General features: G+C 45.4%; 1 protein-coding gene across 2 annotated transcripts in view; it reads right to left on the bottom strand.

Annotated features, from left to right (window-relative positions):
* The window catches only part of LOC143788214 (alcohol dehydrogenase 1-like), a 124,503-nt gene that overhangs the window by 28,615 nt on the left and 75,933 nt on the right, over positions 1-19,955 (bottom strand). The window lies entirely within an intron of this gene.

Here is a 19,955-nt window from a genome sequence, read left to right as displayed (position 1 = left end):
CTAACCACCATTTTTTTTTTTTTTAAAACCACTTAATGAGAGCCGGAAGGTTGAAGCTCAGCTTTATTTAGTTGAGGACAACACCAGGGAGGGGCAGAAGCCGTTAGTAGGCCCTAACCACCATTTTTTTTTTAAAACCACTTAATGAGAGCCGGAAGGTTGAAGCTCAGCTTTATTTAGTTGAGGACAACACCAGGGAGGGGCAGAAGCCGTTAGTAGGCCCTAACCACCATTTTTTTTTTTTTTAAAACCACTTAATGAGAGCCGGAAGGTTGAAGCTCAGCTTTATTTAGTTGAGGACAACACCAGGGAGGGGCAGAAGCCGTTAGTAGGCCCTAACCACCATTTTTTTTTTAAAACCACTTAATGAGAGCCGGAAGGTTGAAGCTCAGCTTTATTTAGTTGAGGACAACACCAGGGAGGGGCAGAAGCCGTTAGTAGGCCCTAACCACCATTTTTTTTTTTAAACCACATAATGAGAGCCGGAAGGTTGAAGCTCAGCTTTATTTAGTTGAGGACAACACCAGGGAGGGGCAGAAGCCGTTAGTAGGCCCTAACCACCATTTTTTTTTTTTTTAAAACCACTTAATGAGAGCCGGAAGGTTGAAGCTCAGCTTTATTTAGTTGAGGACAACACCAGGGAGGGGCAGAAGCCGTTAGTAGGCCCTAACCACCATTTTTTTTTTAAAACCACTTAATGAGAGCCGGAAGGTTGAAGCTCAGCTTTATTTAGTTGAGGACAACACCAGGGAGGGGCAGAAGCCGTTAGTAGGCCCTAACCACCATTTTTTTTTTTTAAACCACATAATGAGAGCCGGAAGGTTGAAGCTCAGCTTTATTTAGTTGAGGACAACACCAGGGAGGGGCAGAAGCCGTTAGTAGGCCCTAACCACCATTTTTTTTTTTTAAACCATATAATGAGAGCCGGAAGGTTGAAGCTCAGCTTTATTTAGTTGAGGACAACACCAGGGAGGGGCAGAAGCCGTTAGTAGGCCCTAACCACCATTTTTTTTTTTAAAACCACATAATGAGAGCCGGAAGGTTGAAGCTCAGCTTTATTTAGTTGAGGGCAACACCAGGGAGGGGCAGAAGCCGTTAGTAGGCCCTAACCAAAGTTGAAGGCCAAATGCAGTTTAATTTCTGATACTATAGGCCGAAAGCCAGAAGGTGGAAGTTCCGATTTAGACAGTGGAGGACAATTTGAATTAGGGACTGCAGACAGACTTAGTAGGCTGTCCCCTGTGGACCATGCATCCACCACATTAACCCATTGCGCCGTAATGGACACGTAATCTTCCGTGGCCATGCCTACAGGTCCATGCGTCTGTTGTCAGGTGCACCTTTGTACTCACAGATTGCCAGAGTGCATGGACAATGCGGTCTTCTACATGCTGGTGGAGGGTTGGGATGGCTTTTCTCGCAAAAGAAGTGTCGACTGGTTAGCTTGTAGCGTGGTACAGCGTAGTCCATCATGGCCTTATTAATAGTAAATAAAATATATAACTAGGCTCTATGAACTTTTAAATAGGTTCCAGGGGTACACGGGCAGCATTGGTGTGGTCAGTGGAGGAGTATTGCAAGTAGGGGCTGCAGACAGGCTATCAAAGGCCTAAAATAACAAACAGTAGGCAGTCATGGCAGTTTTACATCGGTTACATGGATACACAGGCAGGCACTCCAGGCAGCATTGTGCTCAGTGGAGGAGTATTGCAAGTAGGGGCCGCAGACAGGCTATCAAAGGCCTAAAATAACAAACAGTAGGCAGTCATGGCAGTTTTACATCGGTTACATGGATACACAGGCAGGCACTCCAGGCAGCATTGTGGTCAGTGGAGGAGTATTGCAAGTAGGGGCCGCAGACAGGCTATCAAAGGCCTAAAATAACAAACAGTAGGCAGTCATGGCAGTTTTACATCGGTTACATGGATACACAGGCAGCTAGGTGGTGAGTGGAGGAGTATTTAAAGTAAGGACCGCAGACAGGCTATCAAAGGCCTAACATAACAAACAATAGGCTCATGGCAGTTTTACAGCGGTTACATGGATACACGGGCAGGCAGCTTGGTGGTGAGTGGAGGAGTATTTAAAGTATGGACCGCAGACAGGCTTCGAAGGCCTAACACAATAAAATGGGCTGGCTGTAGGCACTTTAAAATTGGTTCCAGGGGTACACGGGCAGCAGTGGTCTGGTCAGTGGAGGCCTATTGGAAGTATGGACCGCAGACAGGCTTCGAAGGCCTAACACAATAAAATGGGCTGACTGTAGGCACTTTAAAATTGGTTCCAGGGGTACACGGGCAGCAGTGGTCTGGTCAGTGGAGGACTAGTGGAAGTATGGACCGCAGACAGGCTTCGAAGGCCTAACACAATAAAATGGGCTGGCTGTAGGCACTTTAAAATTGGTTCCAGGGGTACACGGGCAGCAGTGGTCTGGTCAGTGGAGGACTAGTGGAAGGAGGGAGCGCAGAAAGGCTTCAAAGGCCTAACATAACAAACAATAGGCTCATGGCAGTTTTACAGCGGTTACATGGATACACGGGCAGGCAGCTTGGTGGTGGTGAGTGGAGGAGTATTTAAAGTAGGGACCGCAGACAGGCTATCAAAGGCCTAACATAAAAAAACAATAGGCTCATGGCAGTTTCACAGCGGTTACATGGATACACGGGCAGGCAGCTTGGTGGTGGTGAGTGGAGGAGTATTTAAAGTAGGGACCGCAGACAGGCTATCAAAGGCCTAACATAACAAACAATAGGCTCATGGCAGTTTTACAGCGGTTACATGGATACACGGGCAGGCAGCTTGGTGCTGAGTGGAGGAGTATTTAAAGTATGGACCGCAGACAGGCTTCGAAGGCCTAACACAATAAAATGGGCTGGCTGTAGGCACTTTAAAATTGGTTCCAGGGGTACACGGGCAGCAGTGGTCTGGTCAGTGGAGGCCTAGTGGAAGGAGGGACCGCAGACAGGCTTCGAAGGCCTAACACAATAAAATGGGCTGGCTGTAGGCACTTTAAAATTGGTTCCAGGGGTACACGGGCAGCAGTGGTCTGGTCAGTGGAGGCCTAGTGGAAGTATGGACCGCAGACAGGCTTCGAAGGCCTAACACAATAAAATGGGCTGGCTGTAGGCACTTTAAAATTGGTTCCAGGGGTACACGGGCAGCAGTGGTCTGGTCAGTGGAGGACTAGTGGAAGTATGGACCGCAGACAGGCTTCGAAGGCCTAACACAATAAAATGGGCTGGCTGTAGGCACTTTAAAATTGGTTCCAGGGGTACACGGGCAGCAGTGGTCTGGTCAGTGGAGGCCTAGTGGAAGGAGGGACCGCAGACAGGCTTCGAAGGCCTAACACAATAAAATGGGCTGGCTGTAGGCACTTTAAAATTGGTTCCAGGGGTACACGGGCAGCAGTGGTCTGGTCAGTGGAGGACTAGTGGAAGGAGGGAGCGCAGAAAGGCTTCAAAGGCCTAAAATAACAAACAATAGGCTCATGGCAGTTTTACAGCGGTTACATGGATACACGGGCAGGCAGCTTGGTGGTCAGTGGAGGAGTAGGGACCGCAGACAGGCTATCAAAGGCCTAAAATAACAAACAATAGGCTCATGGCAGTTTTACAGCGGTTACATGGATACACGGGCAGGCAGCTTGGTGCTGAGTGGAGGAGTAGTGCAAGGAGTGTCTGTCCCAGTACTCCCAAAATATAAATAGATGTTAATGTCTCGCAAAACAACCAAAACAAAAAAAAAGATGGCATACTTAGGTACAGGGGTGGGCTCATCTGCTGTGTTTCTGACATAGTAATTTGGCAGTAACTATTTAATGGTGCCAATATAGGACACAGACACAGACTACTTTAAGTTGCATCATAGATGTCTACAAATTTGTATTGTCAGTGCCAGACATTGAATGATGTCAGCGAATAGACTAAAGATTGGTGGAGCTGTGCGACATAATTTTGCACGTAGTAGAGCCCAGTTTGAGCTGGGGTAGGGGGGAACTCTCTTGAGGCCGGCGGGACCGCCCCAGGGCCACTCATGTTACAACGGTGTGTCTGACGTTGGGTGCGCACCACCACCGCCAGAGACACTACATTGTACTATGAGGGACCCAGTAGCAATGCCGTCAACCAAAAGCGAGCACACCCACCTCTTCAGACAAACAGCAGTCTCACGGGTGCTTGCGCCAAGTCGCGATACCACGGCCCCGTGTGGGGAGTTTGGCCATTTAGGGAGGTGTAAACATGTCGTATGCTGTACAATCTGCAGCAGCAAATTAGACATTAGAAAAGTAATTCACAGGCAAGAGCTTTTCATAGGAAAGCTAGGTGTCGGCCGGGCAAGGTGGGGCAAAAGATTTTGAAATCCAGTTGTGGTTCATTTTAATGAATGTTAGATCGTCAACATTTTGGGTAGCCAGACGAGTCCTTTTTTCGGTTAATATTGACCCTGCAGCACTGAATACTCTTTCTGATAGGACACTTGCTGCCGGGCAAGCAAGCTCCTGCAATGCATATTCTGCCAATTCTGGCCAGGTGTCTAATTTGGAGGCCCAGTAATCAAATGGGAATGACGGTTGAGGGAGAACATCGATAAGGGATGAAAAATAGTTAGTAACCATACTGGACAAATGTTGTCTCCTGTCACTTTCAATTGATGCAGCAGTACCTGTCCTGTCTGCGGTCATAGCAAAATCACTCCACAACCTGGTCAGAAAACCCCTCTGTCCAACGCCACTTCTGATGTGTGCACCCCTAACACTCCTAGTCTGCTGCCCCCTGGAGCTCGTGTGAGAACGATCACGTGCGCTGTGTGCTGGGAATGCCTGAAGCAAACGGTCAACAAGAGTTGATTGTTTGGTTGCTAATATTAGTTCCAAGTTCTCATGTGGCATAATATTTTGCAATTTGCCTTTATAGCGTGGATCAAGGAGGCAGGCCAACCAGTAATCGTCATCGTTCATCATTTTCGTAATGCGTGTGTCCCTTTGTAGGATACGTAAGGCATAATCCGCCATGTGGGCCAAAGTTCCACTTGTCAAATCTCCGGTTGTGATTGGTTGAGGGGCAGTTGCAGGCAAATCTACGTCACTTGTGTCCCTCAAAAAACCAGAACCCGGCCGTGACACGCAACCAATTTCCTGTGCCCCCGTGAAAGTTTCCGCATTAAAAATATACTCATCCCCATCATCCTCCTCGTCCTCCACCTCCTCTTCGCCCGCTACCTCGTCCTGTACACTGCCCTGACCAGACAATGGCTGACTGTCATCAAGGCTTCCCTCTTCCTCTGGTGCAGACGCCTGCTCCTTTATGTGCGTCAAACTTTGCATCAGCAGACGCATTAGGGGGATGCTCATGCTTATTACGGCGTTGTCTGCACTAACCAGCCGTGTGCATTCCTCAAAACACTGAAGGACTTGACACATGTCTTGTATCTTCGACCACTGCACACCTGACAACTCCATGTCTGCCATCCTACTGCCTGCCCGTGTATCCTCCCACAAATAAATAACAGCACGCCTCTGTTCGCACAGTCTCTGAAGCATGTGCAGTGTTGAGTTCCACCTTGTTGCAACGTCTATGATTAGGCGATGCTGGGGAAGGTTCAAAGACCGCTGATAGGTCTGCATACGGCTGGCGTGTACAGGCGAACGTCGGATATGTGAGCAAAGTGCACGCACTTTGAGGAGCAGGTCGGAGAACCCAGGATAAGTTTTCAATAAGCACTGCACCACCAGGTTTAAGGTGTGAGCCAGGCAAGGAATGTGTTTCAGTTGGGAAAGGGAGATGGCAGCCATGAAATTCCTTCCGTTATCACTCACTACCTTGCCTGCCTCAAGATCTACTGTGCCCAGCCACGACTGCGTTTCTTGTTGCAAGAACTCGGACAGAACTTCCGCGGTGTGTCTGTTGTCGCCCAAACACTTCATAGCCAATACAGCCTGCTGACGCTTGGCAGTAGCTGGCCCATAATGGGACAACTGGTGTGCAACAGTGTCATCTGCCGATGGAGTGGTTGGCCGACTGCGTTCTGTGGAAGAGCTGTAGCTTCTGCAGGAGGACGAGGAGGAGGAGGAGGGGGTGCGAACGCCTACAGCCAACTGTTTCCTAGACCGTGGGCTAGGCACAACTGTCCCTAAATTGATGTCGCCTGTGGACCCTGCATCCACCACATTCACCCAGTGTGCCGTGATGGACACATAACGTCCCTGGCCATGCCTACTGGTCCATGCATCTGTAGTCAGGTGCACCTTTGTACTCACAGATTGCCTGAGTGCATGGACGATGCGCTGTTTAACATGCTGGTGCAGGGCTGGGATGGCTTTTCTGGAAAAAAAGTGTCGACTGGGTAGCTCGTATCGTGGTTCAGCGTACTCCATCAGGGCTTTGAAAGCTTCGCTTTCAACTAACCGGTAGGGCATCATCTCTAACGAGATTAGTCTAGCTATGTGGGCGTTAAAACCCTGTGTACGCGGATGCGAGGATAAGTACTTCCTTTTTCTAACCAGAGTCTCATGTAGGGTGAGCTGGACTGGAGAGCTGTAGATCGTGGAACTTTCGGGTGTGCCGGTGGACATGGCAGACTGAGAGACGGTTGGAGACGGTATTGTTTCCGCCGGTGCCCTACATGCAATATTTCCTCCTACAAAACTGGTGATTCCCTGACCCTGACTGCTTTTGGCTGGCAAAGAAACCTGCACAGATACTGCCGGTGGTGCGGAAAATGGTGGCCTTACAGTGACGGAAGGGATGTTGCGTTGCTGACTAGCTTCATTGGCCGAGGGTGCTACAACCTTGAGGGACGTTTGGTAGTTAGTCCAGGCTTGAGAATGCATGGTGGTTAAGTGTCTATGCATGCAACTAGTATTTAGACTTTTCAGATTCTGACCTCTGCTTAAGCTAGTTGAACATTTTTGACAGATGACTTTGCGCTGATCAGTTGGATGTTGTTTAAAAAAATGCCAGACTGCACTCTTCCTAGACTCTGATCCCTTTTCAGGGATTGCAGACTGAGCTTTAACCGGATGGCAACGCTGTGCTCCAACAGGTTTTGGCTTTGACACGCGTTTTGGTCCAGATACGGGCCCGGCAGATGGAACCTGTTGCGATGTTGATGCCTGCTGCGGCCCCTCCTCCACCTCCGCTTCTGAACTACTGCCGCCTGCACCCTGTTCCCCCAATGGCTGCCAATCGGGGTCAATAACTGGGTCATCTATTACCTCCTCTTCGAGCTCGTGTGCAACTTCGTCTGTGTCACTGTGTCGGTCGGTGGTATAGCGTTCGTGGCGGGGCAACATAGTCTCATCAGGGTCTGATTGTGGATCTGTACCCTGAGAGGGCAATGTGGTGGTCTGAGTCAAAGGAGCAGCATAGTACTCTGGCTGTGGCTGTGCATCAGTGCACTCCATGTCAGAATATACTTGTAATGGGCATGGCCTGTTAAATGTTTCACTTTCTAAGCCAGGGACGGTATGTGTAAAGAGCTCCATGGAGTGACCCGTTGTGTCGCCTGCTGCATCCTTCTCTCTTGTTGTAGTTTTTGCTGAGGAGGACAAGGAAGCGACTTGTCCCTGACCGTGAACATCCACAAGCGACGCGCTGCTTTTACATTTACCAGTTTCGGAAGAGGAGGCAAAAGAGCTAGAGGCTGAGTCTGCAATGTAAGCCAAAACTTGCTGTTGCTGCTCCGCCTTTAAAAGCGGTTTTCCTACTCCCAGAAAAGAGAGCGTTCGAGGCCTTGTGTAGCCTGACGACGAAACTGGCTCCACAGCTCCAGACTTAGGTGGAATATTTTTATCCCCACGACCACCTGATGCTCCACTACCACTACCATCATTACCAGCTGACAATGAACGCCCACGACGACCTCTTGCACCAGACTTCCTCATTGTTTTAAAATCTTAACCAAAGTAACTTTATTTGTTGCTATCAAACAACTTACACGGTGAGCTATAACTTCAGTATGATTTCAATATCCCTTAACAGGTTGGTGAGACCACAAGGAAAATCAGGCACAATGTTACACACTCTGTTTTCTGTGGCACAAAATCACAGAGATGACACACACGCAGGACTGTCACTCAAGCACTAATGTCAATATTAATCTCCCACCTAATTTATTTATTTTTTTTTCTCAGGGAGACTTTAGAAACCAAATAATATTAAAAAAAAAAAAAAAAAAGGCTTTCTATGGCCCACAATTAGAGAGAGAGAGGTGGCACAACCAGGAGTCAAGACTGGCGCACAAGCTGAAAGGGCAATATTACTCTCCCACTGTTTTTTATGTTTTTTTTGTTTTTTTCAGGGAGACTTTAGAAACCAAATAATATTAAAAAAACCAAAAAAAAAAAAGGCTTTCTATGGCCCACTGAATGAGAGGGAGAGAGGTGGCACACCCAGGAGTCAAGACTGGCACACAAGCTGAAAGGGCAATATTACTCTCCCACTGTTTTTTTATGTATTTTTTGTTTTTTCAGGGAGACTTTAGAAACCCAATAATATTTTAAAAAAAAAAAAAGGCTTTCTATGGCCCACAATTAGAGAGAGAGAGGTGGCACAACCAGGAGTCAAGACTGGCGCACAAGCTGAAAGGGCAATATTACTCTCCCACTGTTTTTTATGTTTTTTTTGTTTTTTTCAGGGAGACTTTAGAAACCAAATAATATTAAAAAAACCAAAAAAAAAAAAGGCTTTCTATGGCCCACTGAATGAGAGGGAGAGAGGTGGCACACCCAGGAGTCAAGACTGGCACACAAGCTGAAAGGGCAATATTACTCTCCCACTGTTTTTTTATGTATTTTTTGTTTTTTTCAGGGAGACTTTAGAAACCCAATAATATTTAAAAAAAAAAATAAATAGGCTTTCTATGGCCCACTGAATGAGAGGGAGAGAGGTGGCACACCCAGGAGTCAAGACTGGCACACAAGCTGAAAGGGCAATATTACTCTCCCACTGTTTTTTTAGGTTTTTTTTGTTTTTTCAGGGAGACTTTAGAAACCCAATAATATTTAAAAAAAAAAATAAATAGGCTTTCTATGGCCCACTGAATGAAAGGGAGAGAGGTGGCACACCCAGGAGTCAAGACTGGCACACAAGCTGAAAGGGCAATATTACTCTCCCACTGTTTTTTTATGTATTTTTTGTTTTTTTCAGGGAGACTTTAGAAACCCAATAATATTTTAAAAAAAAAATAAATAGGCTTTCTATGGCCCACTGAATGAGAGGGAGAGAGGTGGCACACCCAGGAGTCAAGACTGGCACACAAGCTGAAAGGGCAATATTACTCTCCCACTGTTTTTTTAGGTTTTTTTTTTTTTTTCAGGGAGAATTAGAAACCAAATAATATTAAAAAAAAAAAAATAGGCTTTCTATGGCCCACTGAATGAAAGGGAGAGAGGTGGCACACCCAGGAGTCAAGACTGGCACACAAGCTGAAAGGGCAATATTACTCTCCCACTGTTTTTTTATGTATTTTTTGTTTTTTCAGGGAGACTTTAGAAACCCAATAATATTTAAAAAAAAAAATAAATAGGCTTTCTATGGCCCACTGAATGAGAGGGAGAGAGGTGGCACACCCAGGAGTCAAGACTGGCACACAAGCTGAAAGGGCAATATTACTCTCCCACTGTTTTTTTAGGTTTTTTTTGTTTTTTCAGGGAGACTTTAGAAACCCAATAATATTTAAAAAAAAAAATAAATAGGCTTTCTATGGCCCACTGAATGAAAGGGAGAGAGGTGGCACACCCAGGAGTCAAGACTGGCACACAAGCTGAAAGGGCAATATTACTCTCCCACTGTTTTTTTATGTATTTTTTGTTTTTTTCAGGGAGACTTTAGAAACCCAATAATATTTTAAAAAAAAAATAAATAGGCTTTCTATGGCCCACTGAATGAGAGGGAGAGAGGTGGCACACCCAGGAGTCAAGACTGGCACACAAGCTGAAAGGGCAATATTACTCTCCCACTGTTTTTTTAGGTTTTTTTTTTTTTTCAGGGAGAATTAGAAACCAAATAATATTAAAAAAAAAAAAAAAGGCTTTCTATGGCCCACAATTAGAGAGAGAGAGGTGGCACAACCAGGAGTCAAGACTGGCGCACAAGCTGAAAGGGCAATATTACTCTCCCACTGTTTTTTATGTTTTTTTTGTTTTTTTCAGGGAGACTTTAGAAACCAAATAATATTAAAAAAAGCAAAAAAAAAAAAGGCTTTCTATGGCCCACTGAATGAGAGGGAGAGAGGTGGCACACCCAGGAGTCAAGACTGGCACACAAGCTGAAAGGGCAATATTACTCTCCCACTGTTTTTTTATGTATTTTTTGTTTTTTTCAGGGAGACTTTAGAAACCCAATAATATTTAAAAAAAAAAATAAATAGGCTTTCTATGGCCCACTGAATGAGAGGGAGAGAGGTGGCACACCCAGGAGTCAAGACTGGCACACAAGCTGAAAGGGCAATATTACTCTCCCACTGTTTTTTTAGGTTTTTTTTGTTTTTTCAGGGAGACTTTAGAAACCCAATAATATTTAAAAAAAAAAATAAATAGGCTTTCTATGGCCCACTGAATGAAAGGGAGAGAGGTGGCACACCCAGGAGTCAAGACTGGCACACAAGCTGAAAGGGCAATATTACTCTCCCACTGTTTTTTTATGTATTTTTTGTTTTTTTCAGGGAGACTTTAGAAACCCAATAATATTTAAAAAAAAAAATAAATAGGCTTTCTATGGCCCACTGAATGAGAGGGAGAGAGGTGGCACACCCAGGAGTCAAGACTGGCACACAAGCTGAAAGGGCAATATTACTCTCCCACTGTTTTTTTAGGTTTTTTTTTTTTTTTCAGGGAGAATTAGAAACCAAATAATATTAAAAAAAAAAAAATAGGCTTTCTATGGCCCACTGAATGAAAGGGAGAGAGGTGGCACACCCAGGAGTCAAGACTGGCACACAAGCTGAAAGGGCAATATTACTCTCCCACTGTTTTTTTATGTATTTTTTGTTTTTTCAGGGAGACTTTAGAAACCCAATAATATTTAAAAAAAAAAATAAATAGGCTTTCTATGGCCCACTGAATGAGAGGGAGAGAGGTGGCACACCCAGGAGTCAAGACTGGCACACAAGCTGAAAGGGCAATATTACTCTCCCACTGTTTTTTTAGGTTTTTTTTGTTTTTTCAGGGAGACTTTAGAAACCCAATAATATTTAAAAAAAAAAATAAATAGGCTTTCTATGGCCCACTGAATGAAAGGGAGAGAGGTGGCACACCCAGGAGTCAAGACTGGCACACAAGCTGAAAGGGCAATATTACTCTCCCACTGTTTTTTTATGTATTTTTTGTTTTTTTCAGGGAGACTTTAGAAACCCAATAATATTTTAAAAAAAAAATAAATAGGCTTTCTATGGCCCACTGAATGAGAGGGAGAGAGGTGGCACACCCAGGAGTCAAGACTGGCACACAAGCTGAAAGGGCAATATTACTCTCCCACTGTTTTTTTAGGTTTTTTTTTTTTTTTCAGGGAGAATTAGAAACCAAATAATATTAAAAAAAAAAAAAAAGGCTTTCTATGGCCCACAATTAGAGAGAGAGAGGTGGCACAACCAGGAGTCAAGACTGGCGCACAAGCTGAAAGGGCAATATTACTCTCCCACTGTTTTTTATGTTTTTTTTGTTTTTTTCAGGGAGACTTTAGAAACCAAATAATATTAAAAAAAGCAAAAAAAAAAAAGGCTTTCTATGGCCCACTGAATGAGAGGGAGAGAGGTGGCACACCCAGGAGTCAAGACTGGCACACAAGCTGAAAGGGCAATATTACTCTCCCACTGTTTTTTTATGTATTTTTTGTTTTTTTCAGGGAGACTTTAGAAACCCAATAATATTTAAAAAAAAAAATAAATAGGCTTTCTATGGCCCACTGAATGAGAGGGAGAGAGGTGGCACACCCAGGAGTCAAGACTGGCACACAAGCTGAAAGGGCAATATTACTCTCCCACTGTTTTTTTAGGTTTTTTTTTTTTTTCAGGGAGACTTTTGAAACCAAATAATATTAAAAAAAAAAAAAAAAAAAAAATATAGGCTTGCTATAGCCCACTGAATGAGAGATAGCGCACACACAGCAGTGGCACACAAGCCCTGACTGAGGCCAATATTTTTCTCCCACTGATTGATGTAGTGTTTCTGTGTTGAGGTAGATTTTAGAACACAAATCACGGAAAAAATAAATAGGCTTTCTATGGCCCACTCAGTGAGAGATGGCACACACAGGGATGGCACTGTAGCAGAAATGCCAATCTTAATCTCCCACAAAAAAAAAACAAAAAAAAAAAAAAAACTGTCCTACAATTACTATCTCCCTGCAGTAATGTAAGCCAGGTATGGCAGGCAGCAATAGGAGTGGACTGATGCACAAATTAAATAAAAAGTGTGGACAAACAAAAAAGATAGCTGTGCAGAAAGGAAGGAACAAGAGGATATGTGCTTTGAAAAAAGCAGTTGGTTTCCACAGTGGCGTACACACAGCAATACAGCTATCACGGAGCCTTCTAGGGCAGCCCAATGAGCTACAGCGCTGAGGGGAAAAAAAAAAAAAAATAGCTTCCACTGTTCCTGCACACCGAAGGTGGTGTTGGACAGTGGAAATCGCTGCAGCACAAGCGGTTTGGTGGTTAGTGGACCCTGCCTAACGCTCTCCCTGCTTCTGATGAAGCGGCAGCAACCTGTCCCTAAGCTCAGATCAGCAGCAGTAAGATGGCGGTCGGCGGGAACGCCCCTTTATAGCCCCTGTGACGCCGCAGACAGCAAGCCAATCACTGCAATGCCCTTCTCTAAGATGGTGGGGACCAGGATCTATGTCATCACGCTGCCCACACTCTGCGTTCACCTTCATTGGCTGAGAAATGGCGCTTTTCGCGTCATTGAAACGCGACTTTGGCGCGAAAGTCGCGTACCGCATGGCCGACAAGCACAGGGGTCGGATCGGGTTTCATGAGACGCCGACTTAGCCAAAAGTCGGCGACTTTTGAAAATGATCGACCCGTTTCGCTCAACCCTACTGACAAGCATTTGCTCATGGGAGGTAAATTTTTTAAAAAAATATTTCATGGGGATAATAGATACCCGTGGCAAAAAATTGACTGTCTGTAGCAGCATGGAACACATGAACCCTGGTGATTTAGTGATGGAAAATGATGAGAGGTGGAGGAAGGCCTCATTAAAACCTAGGCCCAATTGAAAGGAGCGTTTCTCCTACACTTGTAATGCCCATACACTAAGTGCCTATGGGCTGACAAACATTTCCCCAAGGGGGATACATTGATTTAAAACATACTATGAGCATCCGAGACACTCTTGCCAAAAAATTGACTGTCTGTAGCAGCACGGAACACATGAACCCTGGTGATATAGTGGTGGAAAATGATGTGAGGTGGAGGAAGGCCTCATTAAAACCTAGGCCCAATTGAAAGGAACATTTCTCCTACACTTGTAATCATTTCCCCAAGGGGGATACATTCATTAAAAACGTACTATGGGCATCCTAGACACCCTTGCAAAAAACTGACTGCCTGTAGCGGCACACAAACCAATAAGCCTGGTGATCTAGTGGTGGAGAATGAGGAGACATAAAGCTAAATCAGAATGAAATAAAACAAATAAATAAAACATGTGAAACCACTGATGAAAGTAAATAACAAAAGGGAGGGGTGAACACAGGTTCATAGATTTGAAGCCTGAATGTATCCAACGAGATATGTTTGTCCCTAGCAACTGCTCAGAGACAGGGCTAAAAATAAAAATATAATATAAAAGTCTTGGAATAATTTTCTATTGTAGTGGTATACACTACCTCATCAAAAGACTGTCCAGAGATTGGAAAAATGGAAAATATAAGAATAAATGGGAATAGTAGACTTACATCTCTTTTTTATGACATTTCCCCCTTGTGTGAGTAACATTTGTTTTGGTTTCCAATTAGTTACGGGCATAATAGTTACACCCTTGCCAAAAAAAAATTGTGACTTTGGCATCACGGAATAAGTTCACTCTGGTGCTCTACTGGTTATGGCTGATGACGAGGATGAGGACAAGGAGGAGGATAACAACAAACAGACCAAATCTGGAAGCGTATACCCATGTGTGGCTGTGAAGAGGTGCATGAGAATACACCTCCCCAAAACAGATAATGTATTTGAAGTTATGTTTCGCTTGTTTTCACTTGGTGGTGTACAAAAGTCTTTCCCAATCCAGCCCTTGTTCATTTTTATAAGAGTCAGCCTGTCAGCATTTTCAGTTAACAGGCGGATGCGCTTATCTGTTATAATTCCACCAGTGGCACTAAAAACCCACTCAGAACGCTAGCAGCAAGGCAGGCCAGGACCTCCAAGGCGTAGAGAGCCAGTTCATGCCACGTGTCCAGTTTGGACACCCAATAATTAAAAGGCAAAGAGGAATCCCGGAGAACGTTTGTATGATCTGCAAAGTACTCCCTCAGCATCTTCTCAAACATTGCACTTCTTGTGACAGCACCCCTTGCCTTTGTCCAGGGATGATGGGATGGTCTGAGAAAACTTTCCCAGAACTTTTCCATTGTTCTCCTGCCTGAGCTGGATTGTACATCTGTCTCTCGCTTGGACTCCTTGGTTGTACAACAAACTCTGACGTCTGCTGCCAGCGTTCTCACATGGGAATTTTCTAAGTAATTCCGCTACAAGGGTCCTCTGGTACTGCAACATTTCAGTACACCTCTCTGCCTCAGGCAGAAGAGATTGAAAGTTCTCCTTGTAGCATGGGTCTAGAAGTGTCACCAACCAGTAAGGAGCATCACCCAAAATTTTGATAATGCGAGGGTCACGTGAAATGCAGCACAACATAAAGTCAGCCATGCGTGCCAGACTCCAAACAGGCAAGACTTCTGTGTCCTCACCAACAGAATGACTGACCATGCTGTCCTCCTCATCCACATCCTCCTCCTCCCTGTCCTCAGGCCATCCCCGCTGAACAGACGCTAATACAGATGTGTTTGTAGTACCGTCTATAGCGCATGAAAGTAGATCCTGTTCTTCCTCCTCCTCATTGCCTACCAATCCACATTGAGAAGACATGAGGCTGGGCTGAGTGTAAACCCCCTGTATGTTTCCTTGCTCTATGTCCTTGTTCTCCGCCTGCAATGCATCCTCTTTGATTGTGAGCAGAGAGGTTTTTGGAATGCTGAGAAGTGGGATGGTGATGCTAATTATGGCGTCATCACCGCTCACCATCTTGGTGCAGTCATCAAAGTTTTGGAGGATGTTACATATGTCTGACATCCATGTCCACTCCTGAGGTCTTATGTGTGGAGTCTGACCTGAAATTTGACGGGATTGTTGATGTTGGTAGTCAACAACGGCCCTCTTCACAAATGCTCACAAATCCTTTCCAACATATGCAGCATAGAGTTACAGCATGCGGGGACATCACACAACAGTCGGTGAGCTGGAAGCTGAAAACGCTGCTGAAGCACGGCATGGGCGGCTGAAGCTGTAGCAGACTTCCTAAAATGGTCAGAGAGACGGCGTACTTTCACTAGCAGATCTGGCAGCTCTGGGTAGCTTTTCAGAAAACGTTGAATAACGAGGTTAAGCACATGGGCCAAGCAAGGTACGTGTGTGAGCTCACTTTGCCTCAGAGCCGCCACAAGGTAACGGCCATTGTCACACACGACCATGCCTGGCTGCAGGTTCAGCGGTGTCATCCAAACATCTGATTGCTCTTTCAGCCCTGTCCACAAATCTTCTGCATTGTGTGGTTTGTCATCTATTAGCTTCAGCACAGCTTGTTGCCGCTTGGCTAAGGTGGTGCTTCAGTGCTTCCAGCTTCTGACTGATGTGTTGATTTCAGAGATGGAGGATGATGAGGAGGAGGTGAAGGAGCTGTAGACTGTGGGGGCAACCCTGATTGATGTAAGGCCAGCAATCCTCAGCGTGGGGAGAATGTGTTCCATCCCAAGGTCCGACTGGGTCCTGGCTTCCACTGTTAACCTAGTGTGCCGTCATTGAGATGTACCGTCCCTGCGCACAAGCACTTGTCCACGTGTCCGTGGTTAGGTGGACTTTCCCTGTAACAGCATTGTTGAGTGCATAGTTAATGTTGTGGGTCACATGCTGGTGTAATGCCGGTACAGCACATAGGGAGAAATAGTGCTGACAGGGGACCGAGTACCTTGGGATGGCCACCGCCATCAGGTTGTGGAAAGCTTCCATCTCAATGAGCCTAAAAGGCAGCATTTCTAGTGCAAGCAGAAGAGAAATATTAGAATTTAGGACTGTGGCTTGTGGTGCCCTGGCTGGGTATTTCTGCTTGCATTCAAAAGACTGGGTTACAGACAACTTTAGGCTGTGCAGGGACAAGGACGTGGACGGGCTCGATGATGGTGTTGCTTGACTGTGGGGCACAACAGGTGCAGGGCTAGAGGCATCTTCACATGCACGGTGTACTGGGGATTTAGTTCTACACAAAACAGTGGAAGAAGCAGTGGTGTCACCTGCAGACAGTGGTCCTGGAGCCTGGGGTTCGGCCCACAAAGTCAGGTGCTTTGCTTGCATGTGCTTGATCATGCTGGTGGTGGTCAGGCTGATTTTTTTGCTACCCCTGCTGATGCGGGCATGGCAGGTGCTGCAAATGGCCTGTTTGGGGTTTATCGACAGTTTTAACAAATAACCAGACTTGGGAAGATCCAACAGTTGGAATTGCAACTTCCCTCATGTTGGTGTTACTGGGAATGGATGCACGCCTTCTGTCTGTGGCCACCACACTGCTTCTTCCTGCCTGTTGGTGGGATAGGCCTCCTTCCCCATTTGTGCTGCTGTCCTCGCTATGCATGTCCTCCTGCCAGGTTGGGTCAGTCACATAATCATCCACCACCTCGTCTTCCACATCCGCACCCTGCTCCTCCTCCTGACTTTTTGGCAACGGTGTATCTACATCGTCCACCTCTTGTGATACTTTCCCAACATCGCCTTCATGTGACCGGACCTGGTCAAAGCTTTGGGCAGCTCCACATGTGTTCTCATCTTTCCCCACTTCAAGTTGACCAGCAGAGATTTCTGAATCTTGAAATGGACAACTGAATAGTTCCTCAGAGTGTCAAACTTTGGGATCAGTTGTCTCAGGGCACTCGTATGGTGGGAGGAAGGAGGATCAGGGTGAGTAATATCCTTGCCACACTCCTGGCTACTCAGACTTGACCATGTGGAAGACATGGTGGTGGTGGTGGCTAAGTGACTGGAAGAATTATCCGCTATCCAACCAAGAACCGATTCACACTGCTCTGGCTTCAATAGTGGTGTGCTAGAAACTGGGACAGGAAGGTCGAGCGAGAAGATGTGAGTCTTTGTTGTTGCCCACTTTCACCTTGCCCACTGCCTCGTCCTCTGGATGCACCATCAGCATCACGTCCACTTCCCCGCCCCTTGCCCCTTGCCTTTACCATTTGAAATGGACTACTGCACTATTTCAAATGCTCAACACAAATGTCTTTATTAGTATAAATAATATTAGTAGAAATAATATCTGATCAGTATGCCTGCAAATCTACGATTTTTCAAACCCAAACACCAAGCAGGCCTCAGCCTGACATAACAGACTGTATTCAATGTTTGGGGGATTTTTTGTGAAGTGAATTTATGGAAAATAGTGCTGTATAGAATTGGAGTATCAGACAGCAAAAAAATAAGTACACCGGCCTACAATGACCAAACTTGGAGCACACAGATACTTGATGGCTGTCACGGAAATACCACACTGGAAAATATGTGGCCTTTTTTCTGGTTTGATATGCAAAATAGTGCTGTATAGAATTTGCGTATCAGACAGCCAAAAAATAAGTACACCGGCCTACAATGACCAAACTTGGAGCACGCAGAAATATGACAGCTCTCATGAAATGCCACACTGGCAAATATGTGGCCTTTTTTTTTGTTTGATATGCAAAATAGTGCTGTATAGAATTTGAGTATCAGACAGCCAAAAAATAAGTACACCAGCCTACAGTGACCAAGCTTGGAGCACGCAGATATATGACAGCTGTCACGAAAATACCACACCGGCAAATATGTGACCTTTTTTTTTTGTTTGATATGCAAAATAGAGCTGTATAGAATATGAGTATCAGACAGCAAAAAAAGGGGTACACCGGCCTACAATCACCAAACTTGGAGCACGCAGATATATGACGGCTGTCAGGTAAATACCACACTGGCAAATATGTGGCCTTTTTTTGTTTGATATGCAAAATAGTGCTGCATAGAATTTGAGTATCAGACAGCCAAAAAATAAGTACACCGGCCTACAATGACCAAACTTGGGGCACACAGATATATGAGGCCTTTTTTCAGTGAATTTACAACACAGAAAAAAAAGTGGCACAAGGCTAGCACACTCAACTATGCTACGTATGCCTGACAAACTTATTTTTCAACAGGCCTTAGTCTGACAGAACAGACTGTATATTTTTTTTTTGGGGGGGTGAATTTTTGGAAAAAAAATCTATCTAGATATATAGTAAATAAGCTGCAGCAGCAGACAGTTATGCAGCTTAGGGAGGGATGCAGTGGGAGCAATGCATGCACATACAGTGCCTGCAGGCCTTGTACTGATGTGGATGTGCTGTGCCCTGCCTACCTAGTGCTGCAATATCGGGACCCACGAATTAGCCCTAAAAAGGACTGTTGGTTTCTCAGGAGTTGTGGATGAAATAGTTGCAGACCTACACTACCTCTAAAAACCACGATTCTGACCCTATTTCGGCTCAAGCTCTCCCTACTCTCGCTGAAACAGGAACAGAATGCGGCGCGCAGGGCAGCGCCACGTCTCTTATACTCATGATGATGCTGTAGGCCAAGCCAACCACTGCACAACCACAACAAAGATGGCTGTGGCGTTTCATGGCCTGACAGACAATCCCTACAATGTGATTGGGTCTCTAAAGTCTACAAAAACTGTTGGGTGGAGAATGCAGGTACAGCTGAATAATCCTGGAAATGCTCACTGCTCGCCGAGCATAGCGATCCTTGGGCAAGTGCCGAATAGTGGAGAGCACTTTTGCTCATCACTAGTGATCACAGTGACAGGATGAATAGCACCTTCCAAAAAAAATGCATCCATTCTTCAAAGGCCAACTTGACTGCCAGGAGCTCTCTATTACCCACATTGTAATTTCTCTTGGCAGAAGAGAACTTTCTGGAAAAGAAGGCACAAGGTTTGAGGTTGGTCAGAGTAGAGGGACCCTGAGACAACACTGTCCCCACTCCCACCTCACAAGTGTCCACCTCCACAATAAAAGGTCTAGACAAATCTTGCTGGACCAACACTGGGGTGGAAATAAAACACTTTTTAAGGTCAGAAAATATTTTTTCACAGACGCTGAGCAATTCCAAACATCAGCCCCCTTGAGTGTAAGATCAGTCAGAGGATAACCACCTGCGAAAAACCCTTAACCCTTCAGTTACCACTGAATAATCCCGGAAATGCTCGCTGCTCACTGAGCATAGCGATACTCGGGCGAGTACCGAATAGTGGAGAGCACTTTCGCTCATCACTAGTGATCACAGTGACAGGATGAATAGCACCTTCCAAAAAATGCATCCATTCTTCAAAGGCTAACTTGACTGCCAGGAGCTCTCTATTACCCACATTGTAATTTCTCTCGGCAGAAGAGAACTTTCTGGAAAAGAAGGCACAAGGTTTGAGGTTGGTCAGAGTAGTGGGACCCTGTGACAACACTGTCCCCACTCCCACTTGAGAAGGGTCCACCTCCACAATAAAAGGTCTAGACAAATCTTGCTAGATCAACACTGGGGCCGAAATAAAATACTTTTTTAAGGTCAGAAAATAATTTTTCACAGATGCTGACCAATTTCTAACATCAGCCCCCTTGAGTGTAAGATCAGTCAGAGGTTAACCACCTGCGAAAAACCCTTAATGAACTTTTGATAAT

The sequence above is a fragment of the Ranitomeya variabilis genome, chromosome 1, assembly GCF_051348905.1.
Source record: "Ranitomeya variabilis isolate aRanVar5 chromosome 1, aRanVar5.hap1, whole genome shotgun sequence".
NCBI lineage: Eukaryota > Metazoa > Chordata > Amphibia > Anura > Dendrobatidae > Ranitomeya > Ranitomeya variabilis.
This window is presented reverse-complemented; position numbering and strand designations above follow the sequence as displayed.